The 27,275-nt window shown below is 36.2% G+C and overlaps 1 long non-coding RNA gene across 1 annotated transcript; it reads left to right on the top strand.

Annotated features, from left to right (window-relative positions):
- Positions 1–2,735: 2,735 nt before the first annotated feature.
- Positions 2,736–26,991, top strand: LOC103887039. The gene is made up of 3 exons (XR_002523929.2): positions 2,736–4,990; positions 10,684–10,784; positions 25,426–26,991. It is a non-coding gene; the product is annotated as an uncharacterized LOC103887039 (long non-coding RNA).
- Positions 26,992–27,275: the final 284 nt, after the last annotated feature.

Below are 27,275 nucleotides of genomic sequence, written 5' to 3'. Positions count from 1 at the left end.
AAGTGTGATGGGAAGCCCCAGAGACACTTAGAGTCGTAGAGAAAAGATGATGATCCTGGAGCAAGAAAAGGGCAATGGTGAGCAAAACTCTGGTGAGCACATGAGAGGTTCTAGAAAACTCCCATTCAATTAGGAAGTACTGGAGGCTGATCAGCAGAGATTCAGCCAAATCAGATGCAGAGCAAAAGACAAGAGAATAGAGGAAACCCAGAGCACTGACAGGGTAGCAGCATAGGGCAGGGTTTGGCAGGAAGAAGAGAGGGTTAACACGAAGGCTTAGTGGAATCGTAAGGGTTCTAGTACAAATTGGCTCCTCTAGTCACTAAAGGTTTCAAAAAAGGTTATTTTTTTGTCTTAGTGATGTAATGTAAAAAGTATAAAAATTATTATAATTAAAGTTTAATACAATCATAGTCTCAGAACATCTGGGTTGGGATTCATCTCTAATAATGTTTTGATTGTTGACCAAAGTTTGAGCTTGGCAATGAAGACTGTAGGTAGATGAGAGAAGTAGGTGCTATTCTCCATTTGGAAATAATCCTACTGCTTCCCAATATTTTACTTGGCATTTCTTTGCCATCTCTTTTTGTTTGTTTTCGGGATGGAAGTTGCTTCCTCCAGACATCTTTATTCTGATATACACACATGGACATTTCTATCATATTTTCCTATCATACCCCATATGTATAATAGTACTTATCACACTGTATTAGATTTGCCTGTTTGTCTTGTACAATCTTTTTGGAGGTGTGTTAGTTTTCTAGAGCTGTCATAACAAAGTATCACCAACTGGCTGGCTTAAAACAATGGAAATGTATTCCTTCAATTCTGAAGACTAGAAGTCTGAAATCAAGATATCAGCAAGGCTATACCCCACTCTGAAAACTATAGGGGAGAAGCCTTTGTTGCCTCTCCCATTATAGCTCCTAATGTTGGTTTACAGATGCATCACCTCAGTCTCAGCCTCTGTCGTCACCTGGCCATCTTCTCCCTGTATATCTTTCTCTGATGAAGATGCCAATCATATTGCATTAAGGGCCCACCCTACTCCAGTATAAGCCCATCCTACTCCAGTATAGGGAGCAGCCCACCCTACTACAGTAAGGGCCCACCCTACTCCAGTGTAAGGGCCCAGTCTACTCCAGCATAATCTTAAATAACTTTATGTCTGCAATGATTGTATTTCCAAATAAGTTCACGTTCTGAGATACCAGGGGTTAGGACTTCAATATCTTTGCAGAGGAGGGGTCCACAATTCAATCCATAACAGCCAGCAAGGATTATGTCTATTTCATCACTTTTACTATTGTATCTTTAGGAATTATCTCATTGCTGAGCTCACAGAACATGTTCAATAAAATTTTGATGAATAAGTGAATGTGTGAATACAGAAATTAGGTGGTACTAAGAAATCCCTATTCTGTTTCAGTATAAAAGAAATTTACGTAGGAGGGTAGCAGATTAAGCCACAGGAACTTCAAGGCCCTTCCAACTTCACAGTTCTATGATTCCTTTGTCTCAACACTGATTTGGTTCCAGATATTTAGAAAAGACCTGTGAACAGCAACTGCTTACTGATTACATCTCTTTAAACCCCAAATGGACAAAATTAAGTGTCATAAGGAATATTTAAGTACATGGAATTGTATACCTATTGTTTGGAATTTTAGAGGATTTCAAAGGTCTTCATCCTTATACTTAATTTTAGGCTATCTGCTTTTGGGTTACTTGGGAGAGGGGCAAAGAGTCGGTTTGAATTGTATGACTGACATCTTCTGGCTACTGCGGATATTACAGAAAGACTGAAACTCCACAGAGCGTAGTAAGTGGAATCACTCTGGTTTTAACATTGAAAAGGAAAAGAAAAGTAACCTTATATGTGGAAGTAACAGACAGCTATTCATAGATAGACCAATTCATTTTTTTAGAAAGAGTGACTATATAGCCTAAGAAATATGTGGAGTTCACCAGAATTGATTTTTGCCTTCAAGAAGAAAGTGAAGGAGATGAAAACATAAATGCAGAGAGCATTCAGGAACAGAGCATGAAGAAACAGATTGATCAGAAATGTTCTTGATGAAAGACTAGTACTTTAACTTTCTTATAAAGAATATGGGTATGTGGGAAAGCTATGAAAGAGGTTCTTGAATACTTTGGCAACTTGACTATTGTTTTCCTGTGACCCAGACAGATGTCTGGTAGGACTTTCTATCTGTACTTCTGCCATGTATGATTGGCTCTCCTTGCTCAGTTCTAGGGACACTGTCAGAATAATTATTCATTCCTTCATGAAAAATGTGTTGTGCATGTCCTTTCTAAACTTCAAACGTGTTCTCTAGTGTATTTTTCTCCATCTCTCCAACCTGTTTCCTTCCTTCCTTCCTTCCGCCCTCTCTCTCTCTTTCTCTCTCTTTCTCTCTCTCTTTCTTTCTTTCTTTCTTTCTTTTCTTTTCTTTCTTTCTTTTTCTTCTTTCTTTTTTGACACAGTCTTGCTCTGTCACCCAAGTTGGAGTGCAGTGGCATGATCTCGGCTCACTGCAACCTCCACTTCCCAGGTTCAAGCAATTCTCCTGCCTCAGCCTCCCAAGTAGCTGGGACTACAAGTGCCTGCCACCACGCCTGACCAATTTTTTGTATTTTTAGTAGAGACAGGGTTTCACCATGTTAGCCAGGATGGTCTCGATCTCCTGACCTCATGATCCGCCCACCTCGGCCTCCCAAAGTGCTGGGATTACAGGCGTGACCCTCTGCGCCTGGCCCCTCCAACCTGTTTCATTTTTCTTTCCTTGATGATGTAGTGCCCCTACTACTTACCTGCTGGCCACATTGTTCCTGGCTACTCTCAATCCTGAAAAGAGGACATGTGGCTGTGTTAAAGAATTTGGTTTTTATCCTAACAGTAATTGGGTACTATTGAAAGATATCAAACAATGAGGTAACAAGATCAACTTTGCATTTTACAAAGCTCAGTCTGGCTGCAGTGTGGACAGAGACCTGGCTTGGTCCCCTATGCAATTGACAGGAGGGAGATGCCTTCACTAAATTACCTCCATGTTTGCTGTACTCAGTAGAAACACAATTGCTGTTTAACTGTTAACAATGTAGCATAAGAGAATGAAGCAATCTGTTTTCACATATTCCTGAGAAGGAAAAGGTTATGTGGTGTTATTTGTGCAAACAATATTGAATCTTAGATATGGAGGAAATGAAACAGAATAGGTCATCCATATGCCCATAGCCTCGGAGTAAAGTAAAATGTTGCCAGTATAATACAATAGCCAGGTAAAGTCACACCACACAATACATATGAATGAAAAAAGTATTTGTGTTTGTTGATACTTTCCTGATAATTTATTTATGCATATGTAGTGCAAATAATTTTAGAAATTATTTGAAAGAAAATGTGGATATCCAAAGACACTTGAACTTGATAATTTTATGCCTCATTCTCTTAATCTCTGACGTTGGTTTCTTGTTGCAGGTGACATTACCACATATACGAATCTTTAAATAAAATAGAAACAGTGGGACTTCTTTCATAGCTCTTCAACTATGATTGAGTTTGATTATGCACAGTTACCTTAGCAGAAACATGAGCTTCTTAAAAAGCAGGCCCCATGGCATGTAACTCTTCCTTTCACCGTTTCTGCATAATTCTTTGCACATTTAAGTGAAAAAGCATTAGTGCTGAATGAATAAATGGTGAATTAACAAATGGATGAAGGATGTTGCCAAATGATTGAAGCTGCAATTTTATTTCCTTGGTGTACATTTTTAAAATGTGTACTGGGATACGGATACAGATATTCAACAAATATAGCACGGGTCTTTTTAGTCATCTGTTCATAAGAAGTGTCAGTACCTGTTGTCTTTATAATATCTTTCATAGAAGGTTATAGGAGGTAAAAATATACAACCCACCACTTTGAACAAAAGTGTAATTTGTACTGAATGCTTTAGTGCAAAAGAGATGTGTAGAAATTGCGTTTGCTGGGTATTGCTAACCACTATGTAATTCCTAACTGGTGTTTCTGAAAATTTTTTGAAAATTTGATTTTATTTGTCAGAAATCTCGCTGAATGTAAGTTTAGTAGGGAGGAACCCTTGGTGTATAACTGAAAGGCCAATAAAAACCAACAGGATTGCAGACCTGTCTTATTATAAGAAGCTATGACACCTAAGAAAGGATTTTAAAGTTAATAAAGAAACATTCAATTTCTTGTTGAAAGTGTCAGTGTGGAAAAATTTATGTTTTATAATTACTATAATAAAATAAAGCTTCTGTTTATCCTCCAATGTGTTTGAAAAAAAGAAAAGCACCTTAGAGTTTGGATCATTAAGGTAACCTATATTGTTGTGTTGTTCCTAAGTTTTGTTTTGTTTTATTTTTTCACTTTTCCTGCCTTGTGATTTGAAATTTTTCATTTTTTATTACAGTTATACTGATTCTTCAACTAAAACATTCTTGGGACTTGTAATATGAAGCATCATAAACAAGGTCATGCACCACTAATAAAATAAAGATTATTTGCTTATTACCCAGAATGCCTTGGGCTGTCATTCTGCATGCAGTCCACTTAATAAGTAACCCAATAGTAGAAAAGTTCAAGAGAAGGTGCAGGCCTGTCCAGCTAACAGAAGAAGAGCCAGCTGCCTACACGACTACATTCCACATGGACATATTTCAGATTCTCCCCATACAGACTGCATGGCTTGGGTCTACCTGGAAGGAATGAGGTCTCCCCTTCATTCCTGGGTTCCCTGGAAACATGAAGCTACACTCATCACCAACCATCTACTCCCATGTTAAATACAAAATGGAGAAGAAATTGTCTATTTTGAAGGGAAGAGAGAGCTATCATCTTTTACAAGTGCCAGAGGTAGTTTTGCTTAGTGCTTCCAAGTCCTTTGTAGACTGAGCACTGAAGTGAAGAGAATATGGGCAGCAGATGCCTAAGAAGAGGAGACGAGAGGAAACAGAAGCCCACTGGTGAGGTCTCTATAATGCCTTGGTATCTTGTGGCATGATCCATAGGCTGCCCTGGGCTCTGAGTCATCTCTAAAGTTAAAATTAGTTCTTGTATGCTGCCACCAATATTACATGTGTTGCATACATAGTCTCTGAATCATACATTAACCCTAAGAAATAGGTGTCACTATTCCCTTCTAACAGATAAAACTGAGGCTCTGTAAAAATAGGTTAGTCACCAAACAATGTTTTGGTTTGATCCTAAAGTCTATGATTTTTTCTATACAAAGAGGGATCTGTGGAGCTCTGGGATGTTTGCTGTCTCCCATTAGACTGTCTGCCCACTCAGGAAGGGTACCTCGTTTTTTTGCTTATGGCTCCATTCCAGGCCTTGGAAAACTGCCTAGGTGTTCATAATATATACATATTATATAATAGACATATATAATATACATAATGGCATATTTACCATTTGAAAGATGATAACAAGATAGTAAGCATACGTCAGAAGAAAAAAATCTCTAGATTGATTTGAAAATAAATAAATAAATAAAAGGTCTAGGAATTTGTGCTGGATGTGGCCTGAAATGACTGTATCAATGAGGCTCCCTGGCCATTTGGTTTCAGGTTGATTTTGGCCAGTGGGAGGCACTGGTAGATCAATAGGCTTGAAAGAGCGAGCCATCAGGGTAATTATTCCATGAGCTTTCCTCCTTGGAGTCATCTTGGCTATATCCCTCCACCTTAGGTCACAGCTCCTACCAGGGAATCCACTACAAAGTTCTAAATTTCAGTAACTGCTTCTTGCTTCTTCAGTCTGGGGGTGGCAATAGCTCCTTAATGTTGCCATTAGTTGTTGTTGTTGTTGTTTTAATGTTTTAACTCTACTCACATCTTTAGAGGTAGTTATTTTATCAAACTCTCTTTCAATTTTTTATTTGAGTGTGGCATTTATTTATGCTGGAAATCTGAATTATTCAGTAGATGTTCATTTATCTACTTAAATACTGATCAAACCCCAACTCTATGTGTGTTGTATGTGCTTTTATGGGAGAATGGCTCTCAGGACAATAAAAATGTTGAAAACTGATATATCTTTTCTATTCAGATAATATTGTTTCCTCTTCACCAACATTTCACCATCCAAGTGACCTAATATTGGTAGTTTTAAATTTTGTTCTCTCTCTCCCTCTTTATTTATGTATTTCTCCTTTCCTCCTCCCTTTTTTCCTTTCTTTCCTTTCTTTTCCTTCTTCTTTTTGCATTCTGCCCAGCTATGGATACTTCTACATGCTGTGTAATGCTAGAGGGAAGACACATCTGGCAGCCAGATGTGGAGGTTACCAATGAGGAGCCTGGCAAGGAGGTTTCACCATGAGAGGAGGGCCTGAATGGCCGACTTTGTGGGTTGCTGGAGATGGTAGACTCAAGGAGGTCTATTCAAGGTAAACATTGATTGCTACTGCCAGGCTCACTACATACTGCAGCTTTCCTCAGGTGGGCATCAGTTTTAGGTTTTTACTAACAGGCTGAGTGAGGGTTCTCAGAGGTCCTATGCCTGGGAGGAAACCTGATAGAATCTTGCACCAGCTCTTATTGTTGGCTTTCATTGTCATTGTGATGAGCCCTGCTGAACAGGGATGTTGAGTGCCCAAGGGAAGCTTACCTGCAGTCACTCATTGCCTGCCTGTACACCCACATGCAACCTCAGAAACTCATGGTGACTTATATACAAAAGGATTAAAGGCAGGACCCAGGAGTTGGGGTGACCAGGAGTGCAGGGAGTTCCAGCCCACCTACAAGAGAGGAAGCATCTTTGTGCAAGTTTCCCTTTAGAAGACTAAGGAGCTGCTCCTTACTCAGTCCTCTATATTAGAGTCTTTTTATGTCAAAATTTCTGGCTTGCATATCTTAAAGTTTCATGTTTTTGTGTTATATTTTCTAGTGCAACTTGTGTAAGAATGTTGTCTTCTGTAATGCAAGCCTGCCTGTATTCATATTTCACATTCCTTGAGGACATTGCCATATATTTTTTCTAAAGTATGGTCTGATCTTGTTACACAGTCCTCAGAAATATTCTAATATTTTATAACAAATGCAACCAGAGATTTTTTAGTTTGGGGTTCAAGGTGCTTTATAATATTTTCCCTATATCTCTGTTTTTCGTAGTTTCTTCTCTATAACCTGTGTTTCAGGGAAAGAAAAAAAATCCTGAACATTTCTTGAAATTTTTCCTCCTTTATTATTTCTCCTGTTCAATTCTCCACCTCAGTAGCAAAGGTACTTCTGCATCAACCATCCCTACACTCTTTCTCTATTCCCCAAGAAAAACATCGAATGTGTTCTCTCCCTCCTTTGAAAATGCAATTATCCCTCTCATAGTACTGGCTGACTTTTGCCTTGTAGTATGTTTATTGTAAATTTTAAACTTCCCATCCACTAGTTTGTAAGTTTCTCTGAAAGTTATTTTACACAAGAGAAGCCATAAAGTCACTAATATATGGGTTTGGGAGGGCAAAGTGATCCAAGTCAGCACCTTGAGTTACAATATTTGAGAATTTTGTGAGGAGTATGAGTCCAGGATTATTAGGCATCAAATAAATATCCTCCTCTTCCTCCTGCTGGCTTCTCCAGCTCTAGGCAAACTTGGAATTTTCCTAGTGTACCCATTAGTTTCATTAAATCAATCTTTCAGTTTTTGTCTAAATATTTCTTGATAGGAAAAGAATTTCTAATGCAACCTTAACTTGCTGAGGCAGATACATACCACTAGCCAACATACTTTATTACTTTTACCATTTATGTTCTTTTTTTCCCTTTTTCAATGAATTATGTAGCAGGCTGAAAGGATATTACTTAAATTTTGAAGTAGTTTGCCTCAGTAATATGACATAAAGGCATTTTTTTCTCTATATGCTTACGTATTTTCAGCTTCTTTTTTATTTAGTTTTACAATAAGCCTTTATATATGTCTAACCATAAATGTGAAGTTAAAAATAAACATCCTGAGATGTTTTGGTTGAGGTGCCTTTTATTTTCCTCTCTACAACTTTGCTTGCATGCCAAGTGCATACCTCTTAAGATCAAGGTAACAAATAAAAAGGAAAAGTGGACTTCAGCCAAAGCACTTAGCAGGCTGTCAGAAAGCACTGTAGGTAGTTGCTTCTGATTAAAATCAAACCAAACTTCCTTGAAAACTCAGGTTTCCAAAGTCACTCAACAGTTATAGCAAAACAATTCATATTGACAGCAGTTGCTAGGGACCTGGAGAAATCTACTCATATAGTAAAGCTAACTGGAAGTTTTGGGAGTGAGTTTGTAAATTCTGGGTTTCTGTTGGGATGTTAGATGTGGTGGGGGGAATTCATGAAGAAGGTCTAGATTTCTACTCACAACTCCTAGTAAGCACAAGAAAAAAACTAGGCTTAATAACAACAAAGGATGTCACTTCCTTAATAAACCTCTGGAGACCAAACTTGTATAGTAACGTTTTTCTCCTTGTTATACAACAAAATTTTGAGACTCTAAAATCAACAGTTGAGATTGTAGCACATGTATAAGGAATTACTGTTGAACTTTCCTCACCTTGTGCAAAGTGCATGAAGAACACTTCATACACACATAACTGTGTGAGGCAGGTGGGGTGGGAGGGGATTACAGAAAGTCAAATGGGTAAAACTCATTCAGGAGAAGGGAGCAGAAAGTATGGGAGAAGATGTGTAGCCAAGATTTGGTCATGGAGGAAATTATTTCTCCATTCTACGTCTGGTAGAAGCAAGACCTTCAATAACCCCCATAGCCTAAGGATAAAGTGGGGGTGTACTAGGGCACAGATCTAATGACCTGTCATACAAGCAGATACAACAGTGCTGTCAGGGCTCACTGGGATAGGTCAGATGGTCAGGGCAATCAGCAGTGAGAAGAAAGACTGTAGGCTGTGGGGTCAGAAATGTGAGTTAAGAATTCAGCTCTTCTGCTTACTAGCTGTGTGCCCTTGGGGGAAATTGTTGAACTTCCATGAAATGGTTTTCTTATATCTTAAATGGAGAAAATGATATCTTTGTTTTTGTGTGAAGTAAATGGGACAGGGCATATATATAACATGACAGATGAAGACACATAATTAGTTTGACAAGAGTCAGATGAAGTTCATCTAAGTTTGTTTATCTTTGCTTCTCCAGTACCTGCCATTTAGAATGTGCCCAGAACTGCCAAATAAATAATAGAATAAAGCAAGGGGAATCCCTGAGTCTTCATGGAGCAAGAGCGACACCTTCTTTAGGGGAACAAGGGGCAAGGTGACTTGAAGACAACATTGTCATGATAAATAAGGGGAAATGTGGAAGGTCAATGGGGAGATGCAGAAGGCCAGAAAGGGGAAGAATGGCACACTCAATTTTTCTAAGCTGGGAAAGGAAACGGTTAGAGTGCTGAATGTGTGTGTGTACGTGTGTGTGCGCGCGCGCGCACGCGTGTGCACAATGCATCTTGGTTAATGAAACGTACACAAGAGAAGTGTCAACATATTGAAATGTACTCTTCCTTTTGCTTTACATCTATCCCCAAAGTGTGCATTATTAGAGTTGCATTTAAAAAGCCAGGATTATCTCCTAGAATTGCAGAGCAAGATAAACCAAGTAGAGTGGGTTTCTGGAGACCTTTTTGCAAATAAGATAGGTTTTTGTGTGATTTTTAAACTCTTGGTATTAACTATTTTTTAATTCTTTTGTATTATGATGTTTTAAAATCAACTTTCAAAGGGCTTTTTGCTTGCTATATGAAATACATTATTAAACTGATTTAGTTGTCCTATATTCTTGGAAAGTATTTCTGGTTGCAAAAGGGTGGCACTTTTGTAGGAGCAGACATTGAAACTGCTGATAAATTAGAATCAAATAATAAGGGAAGAATCCAATTCATTTTGGAACCAAAAAGTGAATGAAACAGTTTTGCAAATTGATTTGTGTTAACTAAATGCTCTCTTTAAAAAATAAAATTCTGGAACGATGACATTTGCTCTGTGTACAATGTGTGTGATCTTTTTGAGATAACGGGTTATCTTTGTGAGATTTAGTTTGTAAGCCTTCTTAGAAGGAAAAATATTTTAAGTAAAAAAGAAGTATTTTTTAAGCTATTATGCTTAGTGTATAATTTAACTTAAATGATAAATGCATAAATGCACTTAGTGATATCTTTAAACAAGTGTGAAATTACAATATAATTATTCTTGCCATGTGCAAAGATTGAATAAATGGTATTTCAATGTTAAATACCTTAAGAAGTATGACTACAGTGGGAGGTCATTATGTTAAATTTGAATAATAAGCAAATCATAAAATTCTGTTCATCAACCAAGTACAGAATTCAATTAAATATACATCTATATGTATAGTTAATGGAAATTTATTTTTAGCTTGAGAAATGAAATAGGCATAATACAGCCCCTGAATTCCTACTTTGCTTAAAGAAATCCTCAGATGAAAAATATTATCCAAGTTGAAGAAAAATGTCAAAAACAAAAAGAAACCCCAAAAGAGGCAAATTCTAAGAACTTCAATCAATAGGAATGGGTACCTAGGCCAAAATAAATACATAAATAAAAATTCACTCAATACCAGACCTGAGCTAACACTGTGCTGGGTGTTTTGTATATGTTGCGACATTTAATCATCACAACAATCCACTGATGTAAGTATTGTCATATTTATTTACAGACCAGTTCAGACAGTTGGCATACAATGCTGCTGGAATTCAAATTTTGAAATGTCCCACTCTGAAGCTCATACTAGAACTATTGGATGAAGAAATGCATGAGGTGACTAAAATTATGTAATGAATATCTTGAGGAGGTCAAAATTTTTTCAAGTCACTACAGCAAAAGATGTTTTCTGCCATGAAATAATGTCTTATAGTCCTGTAACTATTCTAGTTAAATGTATAATTATGTTTGTGTGTGTTAATTAATTAGTTAGCATTTATGATCCATGTTTACAGAGTGCACGCTCTGTGTAGACACTATATTAGAAGTGAGAGATATTGCAATGAATGCTCAGAGAAACTAAGTTCTGACAGAGGAAGTAAACAACAGGATAGCAGCCTTTGATAAATATTAGGTGGAACAATATGAAACTGCCATGTTGGTTCAATATCAAAATTTCATCTGATTTGACCTAATTATCTAAATACTAAAGTATGTTTTTCAAGTGTGTCTATAGAAGCTCAGGACATCTATTTCTGTTGTTTGAATGTTCTTATACATGTGTTTTTTATGGGATTAGATATGCACTGAGTCTCTGCAGAGAGTAGGCAGTTTATGGAAGAATATACAGTAAATCTGATCAACTTCTTAAGAATTACTTAACCTTTACTTTAGCTTTCTGACAAACTCTCAGAAGACATCTGGCAATATCTGAAGACAGTTTTGGTTGTAATGGTAGATGTTGAGTAGAGATCAGGTATGCTACTAAAATCCTGCAATGCGCAGGACATTCCCCCAATAGGAAAGAATTATCCAGCTCAAAATGTTAACAGTAACATGCTTGGGAGATCCTGCACTGAACCCAAGAAGGGACCAGGCAAAGTTAATTGGAAAAAAAAAAAAAAAAAAAAACCACAGTAATATAATTGTATATCCTAAATCTTGAAGTTGAGCTTTCTTCAAACACCCATTGCATATGTCTGTTGAGGTGATCAAATCTTATGGTGAAAAATATGGACAGGAGTAAAAGTTAGAATGAAGCTTAAGAAAAGCCCTCATCAACATTTAAGTTAACTAAAATAGGACAATAAACTTGACACACTAAATAAATTTGTTATCAATGATCTCTCATAAGTCTCAGATGAGTAATAATGGGTACTATAGAAGTTCTGTAATTTCTACTCATCCTTCCTTGCTCGCTGGAAAACTTAGAGGATCACCCTCCCCTGAAATTTCTGGCAGATACTTATAAATTTATTCTTTTTGTAAACAATATGTGCACTATTTTATTTTCTATATCTAGTATTCTGGGTTTTTTTTAATTTTTAATTTTTTTTAGAGACAAGCTCTCTCTAGGCTATATCACTAGCCTCGACTTCCTGGGCTCCAGCAACCCTCCCATCTCAGCCTCCTAAAATATTGGGATTACAGGCGTGAGCCATTGCTCCCAGCTTATATTTTTATTGTTGTGTTTGGGGGGCTTTGAATATATAATAAACTAATCAGAGTTATTGCGAACTGTTATCATTAATTCCCACCAGTCCTCATTTTATTTTACTTTAATGTTGATCATCTTCTTTTATCCAGACCTCGTTCTTTTTTTCCCACTAGCTATACCAATGCTTAAACATCTGGATCAAAAGAATAATATGCAATATCATTTTGTATGTTTAATTTGAAGACACTGAATTATGCTTCTCATTCTGCTTCTGCCTTTTTAGACTGAACATCATGTATTAGACATCTAGCCTTGTAATATGTCCATAAATTACCCATTGTTTTGAGTCCTGCACGCATTTTTGACAGTTTATCTATCCATCACTCAACCGATGGCCACATTTCTACTCTGGAAATAATGCTGGGTGCAAATTTTTGCCCATACGTCTTTCCGTCTGTTTAAACTATTCTTTGGAATATATTGCAAATAATTTAATAGCAGAGAAATAGCATATACACACATTCTTTGTTTCATTGAATGTTACCAAGTGCCTTGCAAAATAGCTACATTATTTACACTTTCAGCAGTACAGGAAGGTTCTTGTTTTCTTTGACATTTCTGTAATTGCTCACTTTCACACAATCTACATAGCCATTTTACACCTTTTTTCTCTCCTCAAACCTCAGACAACCACTTCTTGTCCTAACTCTCAGCTCATCGGCAAATATTTCCATAGCTAAATTTAATGACCTCTCTACCAGTCCTCCTGTGAATATGGAGTTCTTGCTCTTATCAAAGTTAACATCGCCACAAATGACTTCTGAAGACTGCATTCCTTAAATTATCTCTACTGTCACACACCATCAGTTCCTTCTTCTTTACCCGTTCACTCCTGTCAGCATACAAACTTGCTAAAATGTCATCCATCCTGTGAAAAAGCAAAAACCTACCCCACTCCAATGATCCTCCAACAATCAACTTTTTTCTCGACGCCTTTTTATAGCAAAATTCTTGGAATTATTTGTAGTTGCTATCTATACTTCTTTTCCTGCCTAATACCATCATCCCCTTTACATCTATTTTCTAGAAATACTGACCTATTTATTGTTACTGCTGTTGTTGTTGTTAATTTATATTCTTTATATTACCTGTTCCTTCTCATGGAATGCTTTTAGCATGGCTGGCTCTTTATATTAAAAGTTAAGGTTAGGTAATATTTTAGGAAACAGCCCTTCTGTAATATCTAATTCCACTACCCAGTAACTATTACATCTTGTGCTATTTTAATTCTCTTTCTAGACTGGATCACTGCAGATCTTTTTATGTTTGCAAATTGTTTGAGATATTTTGTCTCTCTAATTAGAGTGTAATCTCTGTGACTTTAAGGATCTTACCTGTCTTATTCTACTGTAACCTCTGGAACCTTGAATGGTGCTTGCTATTTGTGTCATTTATTGAATGAAATAGTGAAAGTCTTTTTGTTTGAGTGACAGACGATGAAGTCAGAGAGATACTGGATGCCACATTGTGTAAGGCTGTATAGGTCACTGCAGTAGCTGCTCCAGGGCCTGCCCATATCTTGTCATCAGGTCGATGCACTGCTTCCCTACTGCTGTGAGTGTTGGGCAGACAGCAGCCACGTAACCTGGGGAGTTACCTCTTGCCCACGGCCAATGGTTGACAGATAGGAGGGTCTAAAAGGCTGGTCTCCTTGCCTCAAGAGGAGATAGCTCTGTGATCCATTTATGTACCAGAGCCCTCCTGTGTGGATCAGGCCAATATCAACGTTACTTGAGATGACCTTGTTTCTTGACTCTTTCCCCTTCTTTGTCCTGCTTTACTCTTCCCCTTACAGATTGCACGTGGGATCACACCTTCACTGTATCACTTTTACAAGACTCCTCATCACAGGCTCTGTTTAGAGAACCCGAAGGAAGTCATGGTAAAGACTTTGGTTTGTATTCTGGGACACGGAAGCCATTATACGGTTTGAGAAGTGACATGTTCTGCCTTATATTTAGAATTGCTCTTCCCACACCTGTGTTGAGAAGAGACTATAAGAGAGAAAAGAGTGGAAGCAGAAAGACTGGTTAGGAGGCTCTTGCAGCAATCCAGGTGAGAGGTGATGGTGTCTTGGGAGGAATGAGAGTGATAAGAAGTGGTTGGTTTCTGGAGATATTTTGAAGTACTAGCATATAGAATGCCCTGACAGTTTGTATAAAATATTGGCATTAACTGTAAAGCATAATAGTACACTCAGAGGCCGATTGATTAAGTGGTCTGTTACCTAAAAAGCAGTCTTTGCATTTCATTCTCTATAGAAATAGTACTTAATTGGCCATCTCTTTGATTTTAATCATTGTTTCTGTCATATAAAGCAGAATAGCTTTATATACATTTAAGCTTTAAAGCTTAAATTTAATTTTTAAGAGTTCTATTGAGATCAGTGTCCTAATTTTGAAATTGGCTACAATATTTGTACATTTTAAAAACCTATGCTAAAGAATCTAAATGTTCTTAGCTCACTGGGAGGAAATATCAGGCAGCCCTTTGCCAAGGAATCTGTCTAAACCACTGATGTTTTCTACACACGTCTTGGAAATGAATCTGCACAATAATGTGTATTTTACTTTCCATGTGCTTTATCTTCCAAATATATCCCCAGAGATATTTTCTACTTTTATCCAAACCCCATAGATTCTAGTGAAGATCTAGTTTGACATAACAATGTTTAAGTATGATAACCTCCAGGTTATACATTATTAGAACTGTGTAGTTTAGACTCTACTTAAGAGAACAATAGTATCCTTAGTATTTATTTTCCTGAATTGTACAGAGCATAAAATTATACACAGATCCCACAGGCAGATTCTGTTATTCTATCAAGGCCCGAAGTAAATAATAAATCACTTACTGAATAGTAAGTGATCCTTTCTCATCCCAGTATGACTTCTACTCCTTATTAAATTCTTCACTGCACCACTGAATATGAGAAATCAAGAGTTAGGGTAAATTTTTATTCTTCTAAAAGTGCAATTTAATATCAGATCCTAACCTGTACTTTCAAGTGAGCAACATATGGGGGGTTAGGTAACTAAAAGAATATCACAGAAGGAATGGAATGTGTGTTTTTCTTGCTCACATATTTCCAGGCAATTTAAAAGGATGAAAACTTTGCAATTTAACCTTCAAAAGCTTTCATTTCCTTTGGATTCTCTTACTCCAGTTTTGCAATATCCCTCACTTAAACAATCAAACTAAGTTCTAAGGAAGAATTTTATGCCATTACGTTTAAATTTTGCTATTTTCACAGGGTTAATACAGTTAAATTTCAGGAACTGGATTTCCATAGCTAAATCAACAAAATATGCTTTTTTCAAATAATAAATTTTATTATATAACTTTGGAATTCTACTGAAATCTATGAAATAATTTGTTAATTATAAAGATTCAATGAATGCTGTGATTCCAAATTAAATGCACATCTTCTTTATTAAATGCCTGTATAAGAGCCATCAGTTCATAACTCACAAGTGGGCACTTAAATATTTTTAATGGTGATAGATGTCTTGAGGAAACTTCACCTCAGTAACACTTATTCTCTTTTATCTTCTAGAATTACCACATCTTGAGAAAAGTTTTACAACTGTATCTCATTTCAAAGCCTAGTTTCTTTTCTTATTGATGATATACCAGTCAGTATGTCATTTGGTTTCTATTTTGGGGCTTGATATAATAATAGAATCTATGTGTCTGCGAATGCAAGGAGAATTTATGTATACTGTTCCCTATACAATGCAGGAAGTCAAATAGTCAGGTTACCAATAGTGTCTTAGATAGATTCCAGATCTACACAGTTCCCCAAGTAGTTTATAATTTTGGTGTTATCAGACTCCTTTCGCCATAACTGTACTTCCTTATTTATCTAGCTTATGCCTCCAAGACTACTAGAATCTTGATTGTTTCTCTCCCTCACTTCTGTGATTTTTGGCTTGTAAGTTGTCCTGAGGAATAAATTCTTCTTAGCTGATGTTTTTCTGGTGAAAGGTAGAAATATGTCACAAAGCTTTCTTTGAATAGTGTACCATAATGGAGAGGTGGCTAAGATGATTATATAAGTCAGACTAGAATAAATGCTACATTTGAAATATAAACAAAGTGCTTGTGAGGTTCCAGGGGTGAGAAAAATTAATCTTGATGAAGGGGATTAGAAAGACTATGCAGAAAACATCTCAGTTTTACAAAGAAATATAAGATTTCAACATGCAGAAAGGCAAAGGAGGACATTGTAGGTAAAATAAATAAATAAATAAAAAATAAAAATAAAAATTATGAACAAGAAAATCTGAACAAGTCATTTTCTAGGTGACCAAGGGAGGGAGCAGAAGTTGAAACTGAAAAGGCATTGGGTCCAGGATGTGAAAGTCCTTAAATGACAGACTAAGGAATCTGGATTGTATTCCCCTGGGGGAAACCAGATAATATTTTTAGACTAATAAAATGATATTTACATTTCAATTACTCTGGAAATGTGAAGGATGAATTGGAAGCAAGTCTCAGAAGGCAGGCATGGAAGAGGCAATATTGCTTGCCAAATATACAGACAATTCTCCCCATTTTCCTTTGGAGTATGTGACTAAATTCTTACCAACAGGATTTGCGAAATGATGTACACCTGTCCTGTTAGTTTTTGCATTATATATCTTAAAGTTATGTTATTGGCTCATTGTTATATTTTCCATGTAAATTTGATACCTTTCTTTTTATTAAATTTTCCTCTTTAACTGTAACATGCTTTTTTTCTTAAAGCCCATTAGTGTGCTGTTTTGTATGCTATTTGTATGCTTTAGAACAGCTATCTACTTTTCTTTTCTTTTCCTTCCTTTCCTTCCTTCCTTCCTTCCTTCCTTCCTTCCTTCCTTCCTTCCTTCTTTCTTTCTTTCTTTCTTTCTTTCTTTCTTTCTTTCTTTCTTTCTTTCTTTCTTTCTTTCTTTCTTTCTTTTTTTTTTTTTGAGACAGAGTCTCACTCTGTTGCCCAGGCTGGAGTGCAGTGGCACAATCTCGGCTCACTGCAGCCTCCGCCTCCTGAGTTCAAGTGATTCTCCTGTCTCAGCTTCCGGAATAGCTGGGATTACAGGTGTGCGCCACCACACCTGGCTAATTTTTGTATTTGTAGTAGAGACGGAGTTTCACCATATTGGTCAGGCTGATCTCAAACTCCTCATCGCAGGTGATCCGCCTGCCTTGGCCTCCCAAAGTGCTGGGATTACAGGTGTGAGCCACTGCGCCCGACCTCCGCCTTTCTTTTTGTTAGTGTTGCAGAGACACTTTTTTTTTTTTTTTATGATTCTGGGTAGTTAAGATTTTCTTAGCAAATCTTACTCAAACTTAGGACCTGAGGTGAAAGCAAGTTTGGAAGGTTATATGATTGGCTAGATAGTAAGAGAACTCTGATCTCTGTTTTAGAAAACTTGTGTGTGCATGCAGGGCAATATTAATAAACACAAATTAGAAATTGAAAACCTGTTATATATATTTTCTTCTTGTTCTTCTATTTCTGGTGTATCTATTTTTTAAAAATTTTAACCCAATCAATTAATCTTTGTCTTTTAATTGATAAATTCAGTCTGTTTAAACTAATAGACAAACTTGCTCTTAAATCTGTGTTAGTTATCTATATTAGTTATCTATCTCATCTATTTTACCATGCCTTTGCTCTTCTTGCCATTTTATGATTAAATATTTCTATTATTGTATTTCCTGTTTATTAGCTTGTTACTTATGTTTTTCTGATTAGTATTCTTATTAGGCTTTTCTTGTCTATAAGCTTGTTAGCCATGTAATATTTTACTATTCTTTTGATGGTTACCATGGAGACTACAGTATGCATCCTTGAATTTTTAAACCCCATATATATGAGTAGTTTTAATACTTCCCATGAAATACTTAACTCCATTTACCATCTTCTCATCATTTTAGAATTGGTTTCATGTATTTACTAAACAGGTATTTTACAATGCATAAGATATTATTACAATTGTTTCTATAGTCAATATTCATTTAAATTTACTCTTGTACTCACTCACTCTTTACATTATTTCTCATTTCCTCCTACATTTCTGTGCTTCCATGTGGAATTATATTCCTGTCATGTGAATAATTCATTTTAATAATTCTGTTAGTGTAGGTCTTCTGGGATAAATGCTGTTAGTTTTTGTTTCTTTCAAAAGGTTTTTATTTTGCCTTTAATTGTGAAGGATATTTTACTCAGGATAGAATTTCTGAGTTGGTAGTAATTTTGTTTCAAGACTTTAAAGATCTTCAATGTCTTCTGGATTTCATGCTTATAAAATGTCAATATTATTATTAGTCCTTTTAAGTTTATGTTCTTAAACTTAAAAGCATCCTGTAGATGCTTTTAACATTTTTTTTCTGTATATAGTTTCCTGAGTAACACGAAGTGTGTTTTCTTTTGTATTTTTCCTGGTTGGAGTTTTTTACGCTTCTCGAATCTATGAGTTTTCAAAAATTCTTGTAATTATTTCTAAATACTGTTTTTTTTTTTTTCCTCCATTCTCTTTCTCCTTGCTTTCTGGGATTTCAATTACACATACGTTATACTTTTCACCTAATCTCAAATGTCTAATGCTCTTTGGTTTTACATTGTTTTATATTCCCACTCTAATCTTCATTATTTCCTTCCTCTACTAGATTTAAACCTAGTTTGCCTTTTTTTCTAGTTCTCTAAAGTGGAAAGTTAGGTTTTGATTTGAGATCTTTATTTTTTAATGCGTATGTTTATACAGTTTCTTCTGAGCACAGTTTTTGCTGCATCCTATAAATTTTGGTTTGTTGTGTTTTAGTTTTCATTAATCTCTAAGTATCTTCTAATTTCCCTTGTTATTTATTCTTTTACTCATTAGTTGCCAAAAGTGTTATTTTCCATGTATTTGTGAATTTTCTAGTTTTCCTTCTGTTACTGATTTCTCATTTCATTCTGTTTTGTTCTGAGAAGATACTCTGCACAATTTCAATATTTTAAAATGTGTTGAGACTTGTTTTGTGGGTTAACATATGGTCTGTCAAGGAGAATCTTCCATGTGTACTTGATGAGAATGAGTATTCTGCTGTTATTGAGTGGATTATTCTACACATGTCTATTAGATCTGCTTGGTTTATTATGTTGTTCAAGTCCTCTGTTTTCTTATTTATCTTCTGCCTAGCCGTTTTATCCATTATTGAAAATGGAGTGTTGGAGTATCAGCTCTTATTGTTGAATTGTCTGTTTTTGCCTTCCATTCTGTCAAATTTTTCTTTACATATTTTGAGGCTTCAAAGGACAGGCTGATTTGCTTCCTAGGAGCTAATGCAGCTGGTGATTTTGAATGGAAGCCAATGCTCATTTGCCATTCCAAAAATCCCAGGGTCTTGCCTATACTCTATACATAGAACAACAAAGCCTAGACATCCTTTGAGGTTTTGAAGCTGGGCATTGACTTCTACTATCTAGCTATGAAAGTCCTAGAGGACATCTTTCAGTAGAAGGCTATTTTGTCCACATTCAAAAATCTGTTGTTTAGTGTAGCTGCCACCGTCACTTATCTTAGCTAGATTCTCTGGATAACTTGATGCAGCTTCTACATCAGCACTTGCTTCTTCCCTTTGCATTTTTAAGAGCAATGACATTTTTAAGAGGGATTTTTATGGGGATGGCTTCTTTCCTTAAACCTCATGAACCAATCTCTTCTAGCTTCAAACTATGCTTCTGCACCTTTCTTATCTCTCTCAGGCTTTGTAGAACTGAAGAGAGGTAAGGTCTTGCTCTGAATTAGTCTCTGGCTTAAGATAATGTTATGGTTGGTTTTATCTTCTATTGAGAAAACCAAAACTTTATCCATATCAACAACAAGGTTGTTTTGCTTCCTTATCATCCACGTGTTCACTGGAATAGCACTTTTTAATTTCCTTGAAGAACTTTTCTTTTGCATTGATAGCCTGGTTGTTTGGTGCAAGAGGCCTAGCTTTTAACTTATCTCAGCTTGTGACATGCCTTCATCACCAAGCTTACTCGTTGCTTGCTTTTGATTTAACATGAGAGACATGCAATTCTCCCTTTCACTTCAATGCTTAGAGGCCATTGCCATGTTATTAATTGGCTTAAATTTCAATATTATTGTATCTCAGGGAATAGAGACACCTGAGGAGGGAAAAAGAAATGGAAGAACGGCCAGTGAAGCAATTAGAATGTACACCATGTTTATTAATTAAGTTTGTCGTCTTATATGGACATGGTTCTCGGCACCCCAAAACAGTTGCAATAGTAACATCAAAGATCCATGATTTCAGATCACAATAACACATCATAATAATGAAAAAGTTTGAATTATTGTGAGACAGAGACACAAAGTGAGCACATGCTGGTGGAAAAATGGCGTCACCAAGACTAAACTTGGGAAAAGGTTGCCACAAACTTTCAAATTGTAAAAAAAAATGCAGTATCTCAAAGTGCAATAAAGTAAAGCACAGTAGGACGGGCGCGGTGACTCACATCTGTAATCCAGCACTTTGTGAGGCCAAGATGGGTGGATCACGAGGTCAGGAGTTCAAGACCAGCCTGGACAAGATGCTGAAACCCCGTCTCTACTAAAAACACAAAAATTAGCCGGGTGTGGTAGCACGCGCCTGTAATCCCAGCTACTCAGGAGGCTGAAGCAGGAGAATCGCCTGAACCTGGGCAGCAGAGGTTGCAGTGAGACGAAATAGCACCACTGCACTCCAGCCTGGGCGACAGAGCCAGTCTCCATCTCAAAAAATAAAATAAAAATAAAAATAAAAGTAAAGCAAAGCACAATAAAACAAGGTATGCTTGTTTCGTTTTTTGCTATTAAGTTATAGGAGCTTCTTATATATTTTGGAATATTAACTCCTTATCAGATATATGGTTTGCAAATATTTTCTCCCATTCCATAGGTTGCTTTTTCACTCTTGACTGTTTCCACTGCTGTGTAGAACCTAGTCCCACTTTTTAGTTTGATGCTACCCACTTGCCTATTTTTGCTTTTCTTGTGTGTGTTCTTAGTGTTCATATCCATGAAATCATTGCCTAGACCAATGACATGGAGTCTTTCCCTGTGTTTCCCCTAGTAATTTTATAGTTTCTGGTCTTATATTTAAGTCTTTAATTCATTTTGAACTGATTTTGTATATGGTATAAGATAGGGATCCAATTTCATTTACTGCATATACATATTTATTTTCCTAAAACCATTTGTTGAAGAGACTATCTTTTCTCCATTGTGTATTCTTGGTGGCTACGTCAGATCAGTTGACTGCATAGATGTGATTTTATTTCTAGGCTCTCTATTTTGTTGCATTCATATATATGTCCGTTTTTATGCCAGCACTATACTGTTTCAGTTACTATAACTTTGATATATATAATTTATATACATAATATATAAAAACATAAATATATATTATATAATTTATATTATATTCAATTACATATAACAAAGCTATAGTAACTGAAACAGTATAATATATATATACACTATCGCTTTGTTATATATACTTTATATATATATGTAAATTTGTTATATAGATAAATTTGTTTTATATATATAAATTGAGATGGGGTCTTACTCTGTTACCCATGATGAAGTGCAGTGGTGCAGTCATAACTCTCAAACTCCTGGGCTCAAGCAATCCTCCCACCTGAGCCTCCTAAGTAGATAGGACTACAAGCACATGCCACCATGTGAGGTTAATGCTTTGTAATATATTTTGACTCCAGGAAGTACAATGCCTTTGGCTTTGTTTTATCTTATCAAAATTGCTTTGGCTATTCTGGGTCTTTTGTTTTCCCAGGTGAATTTTAGAATTATTTTTTCTATGTCTGTTAAAAAAATGCCATTTGGGATATTTATGAAAATTGCATTGAATCTATAGATCACTTTAGGTAATACAGACATTTTAACAATATTTGTCTTTTAATCTATGAACACAGGATATCTTTGCATTTATTTGTGTCTTTTAAAAAATGTATCTACATATTGTAGTTTTCAGTGTACAAGTCTTTCACCTCCTTGATTAAGTTTATTCCTAAGTACTTTATTCTTTTTGGTGCTTTTATAAATAGAATTATTTTATTAATTTTATTTCAGATAGTTTGTTTAGTATATAGAATCCAAAACCTTTATAATTTATTGTAGGGCAGTTCTACTAACAACGAAATCTCTCAGCTTTTTTTCACCTGGAAATGTCTTTATTTCTCCTTCAATTTTGAAGGCCAGTTTTTCTGGATATAGGTTTCTTCATTGGCAGTTTTATTTTTCTTTTTACATTTTAAATAAATCATCTTATCGTCTTTTGCTCTCCATGGTTTCTGAAGAGAAATTAGCTATTTATGTTATTGAGGATCCCTTGTGCATGAAAAGTCATTCTCTCTTGCTGCTTTTAAGATTTTATCTGCTTTTGGCTTTGGAAGGCGTAATTATAATATATCTTGGTGTGTGCTGTGGTCTAATTGTGTGTCTGCCCCCAAAATTCATGTGTTAAAACCTGATCCTCGGTGTGATGGTATTAAATGGTGAGACTTTTGGGAGGTGACTAGGACATGAAAGTGGAGCTCTTATGAATGGGATTAGTGCCCTTATAAAATAGGACCAAGGGACTTTATTTGTCCTTTTCTACCTTGCAAGGATGCTACAGGAAAGCACCATCTATGAACCAGAGAGCAAGCCCTCATCAGACAATCTTGATTGAACTACCCCATCTCTAGAACTGTAAATAGTTTTCTCATGTATATAAGCCATCCAGTTTATGGTAAATTGTATTAGCAGCCTAAATGTACTAAGTTTGTTTGTCTTTGAGTTTATCCTATTTGGAATTTGTTGAGCTTCTTGAATATGTAGATTCATATCTTTCATTAAATGTTGGTGTTTTTAGCCATTGTTTCTTTGAATATATTTTCTTTCCCATCTTAGTCCATTTGCTAGAAAAGAATACCCAAGGTAGGGTAATTTATAAAGAAAATAGGTTTATTTGGCTCACAATTCTGCAGGCTGTACAAGAAGCATGTTACCAGCATATGCTTCTGGTGAGGGCCTCAGACTGCTTCCACTCATAGTGGAAAGTGGTGTGGAGATGGTGTGTGCAGAGATGACATGGTTAGAAAGTGTATTAGGCCATTTCTACATTGCTATAAAGAAATACTTGAGACTGGATAATTTACAAAGGAAAGAGATTTAATTGGCTTATGGTTCTGCAGGCTTTACAGGAAGGATAGTATTGGCTTCTGCTCGGCTTCTCTGGAGGCCCCAGGAAGCTTACAATCATGGCAGAACGTGAAGGGGGAGCAGACATCTCACATGGTGAGAATAGGAGCAAGAGAGAGAGAGAGTGAGAGAGGAGAGGTGCTATACACTTTTAAACAACCATTTCTTGCAAGAATTCACTCACTGTCATAAGGATAGCACTGAGGGAATGGTGATAAACCATTTGAATTAGTCTGTTCTCATACTGCTATAAACACCTACCTGAGACTGGGTAATTTATGAATAAAAGAGATGTAATTGACTCACAGCCACATAGGCTGTACAGGAGGCATTCTGGGAGGACTCAGGAAACACAGTCATGGCAGAAAGTGAAGGGGAAGCAAGCACCATCCTCACATGGCAGAGCAGGAGAGAGATGGAATGAAGGAGGAGGTGCTACACATCTTCAAACAAACAGATCTCATGATAACTCTATCATGAAACATCGCTCAGGGGATGGTGCTAAACCATTAGAAACCACCCCCATGATCTAATCACCTCCTACAAGGGCCCACCTCCAACATTGTGGATTATATTTCAGTATGAGAATCGGGTAGGGACAAGTATCCAGACTATATCAGAAAGGAAGCAAGAGAGAGATGGAGGAGCCACCATCTTTTAAACATCAGCTCTCACAGGAACTGATAGAGTGAAAACTTACTCATTACCATGAAGACTGCACTAAGTCATTAATGAGGAAACTGTCCCATGACCCAAGCACTTCCAATTAAGCCTCACCTTCAAAATTGGGTACCAAATTTTAACATGGGGTTTCGGGAAACAAGTATCCAAACTATAACATGCCTCCTTCTCCCTCTTTGCCTCTGTGACTTTCACTATGCATATGTTGTTATGTTTGATGTTGTTCCATGTGTTTCTTGGGTTCTGTTCACTTCATTCTTTTTTTCTGTTCTTCAAAGTGCATACTTTCAACTGACCTATATATATGTTTTGTTATTCTTTCTTCTGCCTGCTCAAATTTGCTATAGAACCCCTCCAGTGACTTTATTTTCAGTTATTGTACTTTTGCTCAAGCATCATTCTCTTGATTTTCTTTCTTTGTCCATGTTATCCTTTAGCTCTTTGAGCATAGTTAAGACACTTGATGTAACTATTTGTCTAGTAATTCCAATGTCTGGGATTCCTGTCAATTAATTTTTTTCCCTTTGAGTTTGCCGTGCTACCATTTCTTCTTGCATGCCTTATAATTCTTTATTAGAAACTGGCATTCTGATTATTATATCTAGCACTTCTGAAATACAGATTTTTCCCTTCCCTAGAGCTTGCTGTTGGTTCTTGTTGTGGGTTGTAGTTATCTGTTTAGTGGCTTTAAAAACTAATTTTGTAATGTGTAGTCACTCAAGTCTGTCCCATTAGCTTGGTGGTCAGAATATTGTATAGATTTTATAAAGACCAATTTGTTAAAGTACTGGTATGAGATTTATGTGGTCTCCAATAGAAACTCTAACAAATAAAACTTTAAAACTTTATATAAAAAATAAGAATTCAGAAAATTACAGCATTATAAGGTTTTATCTAATTTAGTTATAATGTAAAATTTTTTAGTTAAAATATCCCATTTCCCTAATTTTGTCTTTTGTGGAAATTTCAGTTTTAACACAAAGGTATTAATTACTTTTAAAGATTCAGTGTTTACCAAAAAATTAATATAAAGGGCAATTTTAATTTTTCTAATTAATTGCTAGTCATCTCATGACACTTTCACAAACTTCTGTCTTCCTAATAGAATCCCTTTTTATTTAAGACAGCAACATGACTGTTAGTTATGTGGTTAATATTTTAGTCTCCTTCTAACTTCAGGCAATCATGTGATAGTGTATCGGCCAAAGAAATGCAAATAGAGTAACTTCAGGCAATCATGTGATAGTGTATCGGCCAAAGAAATGCAAATAGAGTTGCTATGGAAGACTTTCCTTTCTTGTTCACAATAACAAAGTCCACTTAAACTTTCATCTCTTTCTTTTTCTTTTTTCTATTTTCCCAGACTCTGGACATGTGACCTGGAGAGGCAGCATCCATCTTGTGACCATGAGGCAATAAGGATAAGGGTAAGAGTCTACACATTGCAAATTGCAGATAAAAACATGAAAAGATCCTGGCTGCCTGATGACACTACAGGCTAATAAAAAATACCCCAGAGATTCAAATCTAAACAAAATGCTAAGTCACATTCCTCCACATTCACAATTAAAACAATTGAGTGATTTGGGTACAGATGATGAGGGAGAGAACGGAACTCACAAAATGTGGTTTTCTTGTTTGGGTGGGCTGCTTGTTATGGCATTAAGGCACAGGCACCATATTTTGTTACGTTTGATTATTTACTTACAATCTTCTATCCTATTAGGTAGTAAGGGTTTTGGGGCAAGGGCCTTTTTCTGTGTTATTGACCATTGTTTCCCTTATATCCAGCACTATGAGGTTAAGCACAAAAAAAGGTACTCAATAAATATTTGTTAAATTAAAAAAATGGAAAAAGAGATAGTAAGTATAATTTAGGACACAGTTTATCATGGCTGTGACAATGGGAAGTGTGGAGCCAACACTAATGTAATTGCCCATCAGGTTCTTCCAACCTGCCCCACAGACAAAATCATTTTACCGAGACTACAGCATTGCAGTAAAGAAAGAGTTTAATTGATGCAAGACTGGCCATGCCATACAGAAGACTGAGTTATTACTAAAATCATTTGCCCTAAAGGCTTGGAGGTTAGGGGTTTTCAAGGACAGTTTGGTGAGCAGGGGACTAGGAAATGGGTGCTGCTGATTGATTGGGGAAGCCATCACAGGAGTGTGGAAGATGGTCCTTGTGTACTGAGTCCACCTCTGGGTGGAGGGTGGGGACAGCAGGACTGGTTGATCCATGAGTCAGGAGACCAGGTGGAGTCAGTGGTGGTCAGAAATGCAAAAGTCTGAAAAGAAATCTCAAAGGGCTAATCTTAGGTTCTACAATAGTGATGTTATCTATAGGAGTAATTGAGGAAGTTACAAATCTCATGACCTCCAGAACAAGGGCTGGTAGTCGTTTAACTATACTTGCATCTTAGCAGAAACCAGGCCCCTCTCATAATTCTAACCTTACAAACTTTCATAAATTTTATAACGGTTGTTTAGTTTTGGGAAGGTCTATTATCATCCTTGCTTTAAGGCTAGACCACAAACTAAATTTCTCCCAAAGTTAGTTTGGCGTATGGTGGGAATGACCAAGGATAGCTTGGAGGTTAAAAGCAAGATGGAGTAAACTATGTCAGATTTCTCTTATTATCATAATTTTGCAAAGACTGTTTCACTAGTAGTTAACACTAAGTATATGCCATGTGCCAAAAATTGTACTAAGAGCTTTACACACTTCATTTAATTTCAAAAACAAAAGATTAATAGGTATTATCAGCATTATATCCATTTTTAAGGTAAGGAGATTGATGCAAGAGGTACATTAACTTCCTGAGATTACACAGCTTAAGTAGAAGTGCTTGGATTCTAATTCAGTTGGTCCGGTTTCAAAGCTTATGCACTTAACCATTATCCTCTACTCTCTCTCTCTCTCTCTCTCTCTATATATATATATATATGTATATATAAATACTATATATTATTATATATTATATACTATATATAATATACTATATATTATACTATATAGTATATATGTGATATATGTAGTATATATAGTATATTTTGTGTGTGTGTATGTGTGTGTGTATATATATATCCTCTACTATATTATAACACTGTGATAATGGGAAATATGGAGCTAACACTAAGGTAATCACTCATCAGGTTCTTCCTACCTGCTGCACAGACAAAATCATTTTACTGAGACCACAGCATTGC

Source organism: Papio anubis, chromosome 8 (assembly GCF_008728515.1).
Source record: "Papio anubis isolate 15944 chromosome 8, Panubis1.0, whole genome shotgun sequence".
NCBI lineage: Eukaryota > Metazoa > Chordata > Mammalia > Primates > Cercopithecidae > Papio > Papio anubis.
The sequence above is the reverse complement of the archived record's forward strand: the minus strand, read 5'-3'. Positions and strand labels throughout refer to the sequence as shown.